This window comes from Candoia aspera, chromosome 6, assembly GCF_035149785.1.
Source record: "Candoia aspera isolate rCanAsp1 chromosome 6, rCanAsp1.hap2, whole genome shotgun sequence".
Lineage (NCBI taxonomy): Eukaryota > Metazoa > Chordata > Lepidosauria > Squamata > Boidae > Candoia > Candoia aspera.
The window spans coordinates 32676451-32686461 of NC_086158.1; positions in this window are offsets into that span (position 1 = coordinate 32676451).

Sequence of the window (10011 nt, forward strand, 5' to 3'; positions counted from 1 at the left end):
CCTAAGCATCTGAAGAATGATGTTGAAAAATAGAAGTCTCCTTCACAGGGAAGAAAAATTGGGGGAAACGGGAAGTCAGATTTTGCTAGATATTTTGCCTGTATGGCTATCTATGGTGGGAATACTCTACATTCACAGTGGCACCTTGGAGTACAAGAGACCTGACTTGCTACTACCTTCACAGAACTGTTCCTACTCTGACCACTTTTACCCTTTCCTTCTCTCTTTCCTGAGGCTGTTTCACAGTTGGAGCAAGGCTGCAAATGATGCTGAAGTAAAGAGCTGTGGGGGAACGTCACTGAGAATATTATGCCCTGAGAAATGCATTCAGCACTGGTTTTTGAAGCTAAACAGACACAGGTATTAATGCAGAATGGTATATTGTTCTTTAAATAGGAAAAGATAAAAAAAAACCTGTGAATGCTCACAGAAAGTTTCAGTGGAAACACTGCATGTGAAAACCCCAGCGGGTGGGAGTCCCTTAGAATTGCAGTGCAGCAATGGATTGGGGGAAAAAATGTGAAAATAAAACAGCTGGTATGCTTTTAAGGTTAGAATGACCTCGCCTGCTCTTCTGGGATGACTATGAAATGTGTTGGGGGGGTTTTCCTCCCTTCCTGGGCTTCAAAAATACTGTGGAAAAGGATAAGACTCTGCAGCTTCTGGCCTCTTCTGAGGCTGCAGGGTTGGCTTGGAGGGCCTACTGGTAAGTGGGGGAAATTGGGATCTGGAGTCCATGCTTTATGTTACACCATTTGTTTGATCTGCACCAGTGTTTTACACAACCCAGTTAGTGTGGTTTATAAATGTGGTTTCTGATGCAGCATGAAGTGTGAACCCAATCACTGGTAGATTATTCAATGAACTATGGTTTAAGAAACCATGACTTAGTATAGAAGTGCATAATCAGATGATCCCAAGGCTGCACACAAACCTTGAAAGCTTTAAATGAGGTCCAGAGAACACTCCAAAATTTTCCATTAAATTAGATGTTCCAATTTAGATGGAAAGGGAGAAAATCATTTAATGTGTCAACTATATTTTATTTTTTTACATTAATGTTTTTTATACTTGCATATACATTAAATCCAATTTTGTTTTAATACGGACACACCTACATTTGGAATGAGTCCTTGGCATGACGACAAAGTACAGCCCTGAGGCTGAAAAAGGTTCATCCCTAATTTAGTGCAGTGTTGAATCTGGCCAGTATGAAACATACTATTTTTTAACTGTGGGGGATAACAGTTGCCTGGCAAGAGAAGAAGGTGGGAGGATCTTGGGAGCTTGCTCAAGCTCTAACCTGTTTATTCCATCTCCTCATAATTCTTTTGCAGATAGAGTAATGTTCAATACTTTATTCCTTTCACAGTCCAGAGCTTTGAAAAAAGCAATTCATACTATTGGAGTCCATGTTTTTTTCTCTCTATATATATTTATTTCCTCATTTAAAGATGACTTTATGGGAATGATGCTCTCCCTTTATCTTTAATCCATTTCAGAGATTTACTGAACTGTCAAACAGGCTGATTAAAAGAGAAGTCACATGGCTACAACAGCATGGTTTTTAAAAGGCTGAAGCTAGACACTGGGACTGAGCGGTCTAGTGAAAGTCAACCATTAGAGTGATCAATGCTGTTTCCATCCTACCCCTAGGTCTGAACAGAAGGGATTAAGTCAATCTATTTCATCCAAGATTCTCTATAACTAATGTACCACATCTTCCTCCAAAATCTTCCCTAAACAGAAAAGGTTGTAGACCAGGAAGAACTTCTCAAATAGAACTGGATCAACAGAACACTTCTTCAGGAGGGATATATCACCACCTGCTTTAAGATAGAAGATGCATTCCTTCTCTCCCCCCAACCCCAAGCATTAACAGCTTCCTAATCCAGCCACATGCATCCTCCAGGTAGCCTAAAGGAGCCATTTGGGCATGGAACTAGCCTGCAGGTTGCAGAACTTACATTACAGAGAACCCTGTCCATTTCTTCAGAATCCACAAGCTCAAATGAATTTACAATCATTTCACAGGATGTTGCAACAGTCATCCCCTAGGATCTGCCCATGGGGAGTCTGTCAGAGCATATATGGATGCTTTTGTCACATATCCTCTTTTAAAGGGCCATAAGCAACAAGGTTGAAAATTCAGTGTAATTAGGCCTGACAAATGGTCTTCTCCAAACTACTTTATTTAAAAGACTTCTTCCTTAATCCAACAAGTTCTAACAACTTCCAAACTACTGAAACAGTTATTGGTTTTATTTTTAAAAAAAAAAATGAGAAAGGCTTACCTTAAAATTAAATTATTCAATTGATCTCATTTGCCTGGCATCATCTGTCCCCCAACCTCCTTGTTCTCCTTCATTTTCTTCCCTCTTATTCTAGATTCATTTATTCATCCATCTAATTTTCTCTGGTTCTCCCTATGTCCCAATATTTGGAGGATCCAGCCAGTCTCAGATCACTAGCCCCCCACCTGTATAGACTGAAGATGTTCCTTTTGTTCTCTTCCCTCAACATTAAACCTGAAAAGGAATTCCTAAGGCTGGCAAGATATTCAGGAAGCTCTGAGATGGTGGTATCATGATGCAGAGTGTTCCCGATAATTTTGAATTAACAAGTAATACCTTTGGCTAAAAAGGGAAAGTGGAAAGTTCCTGAGGCAGGGATGATGATGATGATGATGATGATGATGATGATGATGATTCTGTTTTGTCTTGTTTTGTTCTTTGATTTCAGATAAGGCTGAATAATTTGGATTGTATATTTAAAAAAATAAAATAAAGCTTTTTGTTAATCCAATGGAGTGCTCATAGTTTTGTTTACGGTTTTTAAATTGTACTCAGCTATTTTCCAGTGGCATACAATTGGATGCTCAGTATAAACAATGAACAGCTGGAGTACAGAAATGTGTGTGGTCTTTATTACTGCATATAATCAGTTTTTAAATATAAATATATTAAATATAAATATAAAAGAATCCAGGAAAGGTAATAAAGTGAGTATTTCGATGTGGGGTAGACAATATTTGATGGCTGAGAACTATCTTTCCTTCCTTAACATGTAACAGGGAATTAACTGATGTTAACAGAGCTAAAACCATGTGTGGGATTTTATGGTTTGGTTTGGGTTTTTTTAGTTGTGTATGTTGAAAAGGTTTAATTCTAAAGTTTACACAGCATTTTAATTTTTTTCCATTCTCCACTGAACAATAGCAGGAAACCATGCTGCCTATCTTTGGCCATTGTGTCTCCACAATAGATTAGATTGGCCCCAACCCTGCTGTTTTTTCACAAGGCCTTAAAGGTGTGGTTCTCTTGCCAACTTGGGAGTCCAGATGTGTGGTGGAGCCCATGCAGTGGCTGTGTTAATTGTTGTTGGGGGGGTGTACCTTGGCTACTGGCTGCACATGTATAGTTTTTATATTGTTTCTTATTTTTTAATATAGTTTTTAACTGGTAGCTGCTAAGATTCATGAATTTGAGATGGGCAGCTACAAAATAATAAATAAAATAAAATAAAAATAATAAAACTCTGATGATGGGCTATGAGCACAAAAAGGCTGCCCTTAAATCATACTCCAAAGGTCTGGAAGCCAATCAGACTTGGCTGCCATACCCAAAGATGTGCTCTTGGACAATCGTTTATTTTTTTTCCAAGGTGGCTAGATATCTAAGCCAAATAACAGCTCCCTAATTCAGAAGAGCCCCAACCCTGCAAGAGGGAATTACCCTCACAATAGCTGTTCTCAGAAGAAAGTATGGAGTATTCCATCTGAACAAAGGCTTTGCCCCTGTGGTGAAGGAGTCCCTGAGACATTAAGCTATGTTTTATTATATTGCTCCTGCCTTAAAGATGCCCGGTTGCAGCTAATAACTCGTCTAGTCAGTTTCCAAGTCACCCAGATCTATATTATTTATGAGTGTTACTATCTATCAATGCGTTTAATTTTTCTGAATGTTTCTGAATTTTGTTTTGCTATTTCCAAAATGCACCATACTTTGATCACCATCATTTTAAACTACTGGGTTTTGCTGTGGTTTTTACTTCTGTTTTGTTTGTTGGGCTGGTCAGTGACCATAATAAAGTACGATGACAACACTGGAAGTACCTTGCAGTGGTTGTACCTTTTTGGAGGTTGTCTGTGGCTTGCAGGCTGCTGATGCCTGCCTTATCCTAAAATCTACAATTTACCTCCCGTAGTGTATTACTTTGCAAGTCAGAGAAGTTCATTTTAAAATGTGGGTTTTACAAGCTTGATTTCAATTCTGCAATGAAAATCACCATGAGATAAGCAGAGAATGCAATGTCACAGTGATTTATAGGCAACCCTCACCTCTGCACTTTCTATTTCTCATATATTAATGAGGTTTCATGTTTTCCATAGGTACATTTCATTCCTTTTCCATTTAGAGGGGTAAAAAGACCAATAAAAGTGGCAGCAAATTCTTATTCCAGGAAAAACTGAAGGCGGCATTGGCTGACCAAGATTACCACAGTATGGCTTGAACATCACAGCATGAAGTGCAGTGCATATGACAGGCCTGTGAAATGAAACAGCACTTGGGTTCCGTTCAACAGGCTAGCCCAGGGTTTCTCAACCTCAGCAACTTTAAGTATGTGGACTTCAACTCCCAGAATTCCCCAGCCAGGATGAGTCCACATTGCTTAAAATTTCTGAGGCTGAGAAACACTGGGCTAGACAAATTTATGAATTCTATCAAGCTGATGGTTATGGCTTGCCTTTACAGAAGAGGAATTAAGTTTAATCTAAGCCGCTCTGCATATACCCATACCTATACTGTACATACACATATACTGTACATAAACATAAACAAGGCAGCAGGAGACGACGGCATCCCAGCTGAACTGTTCAAAATCTTGCGAGATGATGCTGTCAAGGTAATGCATGCTATATGCCAGCAAATTTGGAAAACACAGGAATGGCCATCAGATTGGAAAAAATCAACTTACATCCCCATACCAAAAAAGGGAAACACTAAAGAATGTTCAAACTATCGAACAGTGGCACTCATTTCACATGCCAGTAAGGTAATGCTCAAGGTCCTGCAAGGTAGACTTCAGCAATTCATGGAGCGAGAATTGCCAGATGTACAAGCTGGGTTTAGAAAAGGCAGAGGAACTAGGGACCAAATTGCCAATATTCGCTGGATAATGGAAAAAGCCAGGGAGTTTCAGAAAAACATCTATTTCTATCTATTTCTGTTTTATTGACTATTCTAAAGGCTTTGACTGTGTGGACCATAACAAATTGTGGCAAGTTCTTAGCGGTATGGGGATACCAAGTCATCTTGTCTGCCTCCTGAAGAATCTGTATAATGACCAAGCAACAACAGTAAGAACAGACCACGGAACAACGGACTGGTTTAAGACTGGGAAAGGAGTACGGCAGGGCTGTATACTCTCACCCTACCTATTCAACTTGTATGCAGAACACATCATGCGACATGCTGGGCTTGAGGAATCCAAGGCTGGAGTTAAAATCGCTGGAAGAAACATTAACAATCTCAGATATGCAGATGATACCACTTTGATGGCTGAAAGTGAAGAGGAACTGAGGAGCCTTATGATGAAGGTGAAAGAAGAAAGTGCAAAAGCTGGCTTGCAGCTAAACCTCAAAAAAACTAAGATTATGGCAACCAGCTTGATCGATAACTGGCAAATAGAGGGAGAAAATGTAGAAGCAGTGAAAGACTTTGTATTTCTAGGTGCAAAGATTACTGCAGATGCTGACTGCAGTCAGGAAATCAGAAGACGCTTAATCCTTGGGAGAAGAGCAATGACAAATCTCGATAAAATAGTTAAGAGCAGAGACATCACACTGACAACAAAGGTCCGCATTGTTAAAGCAATGGTGTTCCCCGTAGTAACATATGGCTGCGAGAGCTGGACCATAAGGAAGGCTGAGAGAAGGAAGATCGATGCTTTTGAACTGTGGTGTTGGAGGAAAATTCTGAGAGTGCCTTGGACTGCAAGAAGATCCAACCAGTCCATCCTCCAGGAAATCAAGCCAGACTGCTCACTTGAGGGAATGATATTCAAGGCAAAACTGAAATACCCACATAATGAGAAGACAGGACACCCTGGAGAAGATGCTGATGCTAGGAAGAGTGGAGGGCGAAAGGAAGAGGGGCCGACCAAGGGCAAGGTGGATGGATGATATTCTAGAGGTGACGGACTCGTCCCTGGGGGAGCTGGGGGTGTTGACGACCGACAGGAAGCTCTGGCGTGGGCTGGTCCATGAAGTCACGAAGAGTCGGAAGTGACTGAATGAATAAACAACAAAAACATAAACATAAACATATATATATATATTATTTATTAATCAAATTTATCACCACCCATCTCCCAAAAGGGACTCTGGGCGGTTTACAATAAAACATAAATAAAAATATAAAACTGTAAAACACTGTAATACATAATACAACAAATATAATAAAAACCACGATGGCTGAAAGTTCTTTATGATTTGCAGGCAGAGCTGGGTCCTGCTATGAAACTAACCATCCCCAAGAATGGCTACTATCCCTCCCGCCCCAGGCATAATTACAGAACCAGGTCTTTAGCTGTTTCCTAAAGTCCAGGAGAGAGGGAGCCAATCTCACCTCCAGGGGAAGGATATTCCAAAGGGCAGGTGCTATTGCAGAGAAGGCCCACCTCTTGGACCCCGCCAGATGGAATTCTCTTGCAGGCTGGGTCCGTAGCATGCCCTCTCTGCACGACTGGGTGGGACGGGCTGATGTGAAGGGGAGGAGATGGTCCCTTAGGTAACCAAGACCTTGAATTGGACCCGGAAGCATACTGGCAACCAATACAGCTCGCGGAGCAAAGGAGTGATGTGTGCTGATCTTGGGAAACCCAAGATCGCCTGCGCAGCTGCATTTTGCACCAGCTGTAGCTTCCGGATACTCTTCAATGTAGAGCGCATTGCAGTAGTCTATATGGGAGATAACCAGGGCATGAGTGACCATTTGAAGGGCTTCTTGCTCCAGGAAGGGGTGTAACTGGCGCACAACACGAAGTTGCACAAAGGCCCTCCTAGCCACGGCTGCCACCTGCTCTTCGAGCAGGAGCCATGAGTCCAGGAGGACCCCCAAGTTATGCACTGGGTCTGTCTGGGGCAGTGCAACCCCATCCAGAACTAAAGATGACAATTTCCCAGAAATCGAGGAGCCATTAATCCACAGCCACTCCGTCTTCCCCGGGTTCAGCCGCAACCTGTTGTCCCCCATCCAGGCCCCCACAGCCCCCAGGCACTCGGAAAGGGTGGCCACAGCATCACTTACTTCACCCGGGTTGGAGATGTATAATTGGGTATCATCTGCATATTGATGATACCTCACCCCGTAGTGACGGATGATCTCGCCCAGTGGTTTCATGTAGATGTTAAAAAGGAGCAGAGAGAGTACTGAACCCTGAGGCACCCCACAAAGGAAGGGCCATGGGCTGGATCTCTCGCTCCCTATCAACATCGACTGGGACCGACCCTGGAGGAAGGAGGTGAACCAGTGCAGAACCACGGTGCCCACCCCCAACTCCCTAAGTCAGTCCAGAAGGATACCATGATTGATGGTATTGAAAACCACTGAGACGTCAAGAAGAGCAAGGATGGATGCACTGCCTCCATCTCGCTCCCACCACAGGTCATCCATAAGTGCGACCAATGCTGTTTCCGTCCCATAACCGGGCCTGAAACCTGACTGAAAGGGGTCTAGATAATCTGTTCCATCCAGAATCCTCTGGAGCTGCAAAGCCACCACTTTCTCAAGCACCTTCCCCAAAAAGGGGAGGTGGGAGACTGGGCGAAAATTGTCCAGTATAGTAGGGTCTAGCAATGGTTTCTGGAGGAGGGGGTGCACCAGCGCTTCCTTAAAGGCTACTGGGAACACCCCCTCTCTCAAGGATGTGTTTACTGTCACCTGGACCCAGCCACGTGTCACCTCCCGCGCTGCTTTCACCAGCCAGGAGGGGCATGGGTCTCATTGGCACATGGTAGCATTTATAGTCCAAAGGATCCTGTCCACTTCCTCAGGTTCAACAGGATTGAACTGGTCCCAGATAACCTGGTAAGTACATTCCCTGCGTATCTCCTCCGACTCTGTCTCATGCTTGGAGTCCAACTCAGTCTGGATCCAAGCAATTTTATCCTGCAGATGCCCCCAAAATTCCTCCACACGGCCCTGTAGATGGAAGTCTGCCTCCCTGTGGAGGGGGGTATCACGAGAGAATCTCAAGGCCACCAGGGCATGATCCGACCATGACAAAGGGGAAAGCTGTAATTCTCCCCTCAGATCATCTTGCCACTGCTCCGACAAGAAAACTAGGTCTGGGGTGAGGCCACTGTCTCTAGTCGGGTCCTGAATAATCTGGAACAGGCCCATGGCTGCCATGGTAGCCATGAACTCCCGGGCTGCTTCCGAGGCCTGCCCCAGGGAAGGCAGATTGAAGTCCCCCAACACCATAAGCCTGGGGAATTCCACTGCCAAACCTGAGACAGCCTCCAGCAGCTCAGGCAGGGAGGTTGCTACACAGCAGGGAGGCTGGTACAGTAGCAACACTCCCAACTGTTCTCGAGAACCCAGCTTGAAGAACAGGGACTCACACCCATATGTATATACATATACACACACACACAGTCTTTTTCTAATACATACTTGCCTGAAATGTCTCAAAAATGAGATCAGTGCATGCAACAGCGGCCTGCAAGGATGGCAGAATAGCCATTTATTACTCTGGGAAATCTTTTTCAACATTCTACTGTTTCTTTATTGATCACTTCCTGTAATAAAACTGCTTCTTCTCTCTGGGAGATCTGATTTTGGTTTAGCTACAGTAAAAGTTTGATTCTCTGATTTACTCAACTTCAACAAGCTATTGAGAAGGATCTTTCTTATGACAGCTGACCTTTATTTGGGAGAAACAGCTGGCCAGATGCTGAGAACTGAAGAGAGCTCTGATTTTATCAGTAATTATGGAAAACACTTTGGAAATCCTAGTACAGTTGGTAAAACTAGGGGGTTTTCATATAGTTCAACTGAAAAGCATGTGAGTTGGAAGCTTGTAATTAAGTACAAAAGTTAAGTACTTTAACTATATTTAATATTTTCAGTTTCACTTTTTTATTGGTTAGACCAATGACAGCATTTAAAGTGTAAGTTTCCTGGTCTTCCACCAAGGTGGATGTAGATTACATTTTGGTCTAGAATGTGTAATGGTAATATTGTTAAAAATTGGTGCACTTTATAGTTGACAGAAGCTTTACAGTACAAATATGGGAAATGTAACAGACAATATTGAAAGACTTGTAAAAATGACAGTGTCCCTTTGCATATCTTTAAGATTCTAAACAGAGTAGTATGGGATCAGATGAAAAGTCTATTCTTACAGAGATAAAACAGATACCAAGCATACGAGCAGGATTTGAGCCACTATAGAAATTAAATGCTGGACTAAACAGAACTCTATGTTCTTAAAGAGTATTTCTCTTTCCTCAGCTTCCCAAGTACGTTTCATTGGAAGACAGGGAGAAAAAGTCCTTAGTTCCCACAGTCTGTGTATAACTTGATACATATTATGTTCCCCTTTTTTAAAAAAATCTTCTCCAACATGGAGAGTTTTCCAGTCTACATACTTGCTTACGTTTCATCATGATTTTATTTCTGTGTGGTAAATTACTGATTTTTAACTTCCCTTAGAACTCACTGAACTCCGTGCTTAAGATTCCTCTCTCTGACACATATGCATGTGAATCATTCTCCATACAGATGGGACATATAATGATCCTAGATCTTTAGCAATGAAGTGGTACAGATAACAATAACACCAGAATTTTTTGCATTGCATATTAAAAATAAGCTTGCTCATGCACTATTTAGAAGAATACTAAAGCTATGTGTGTTGTTGAAATATATGGAAATAATTTTTAAAAAGAAGTAGAAAAGAGCCAGCAACAGATGAAAATAATTAAATTTTAACCCATTGACATAC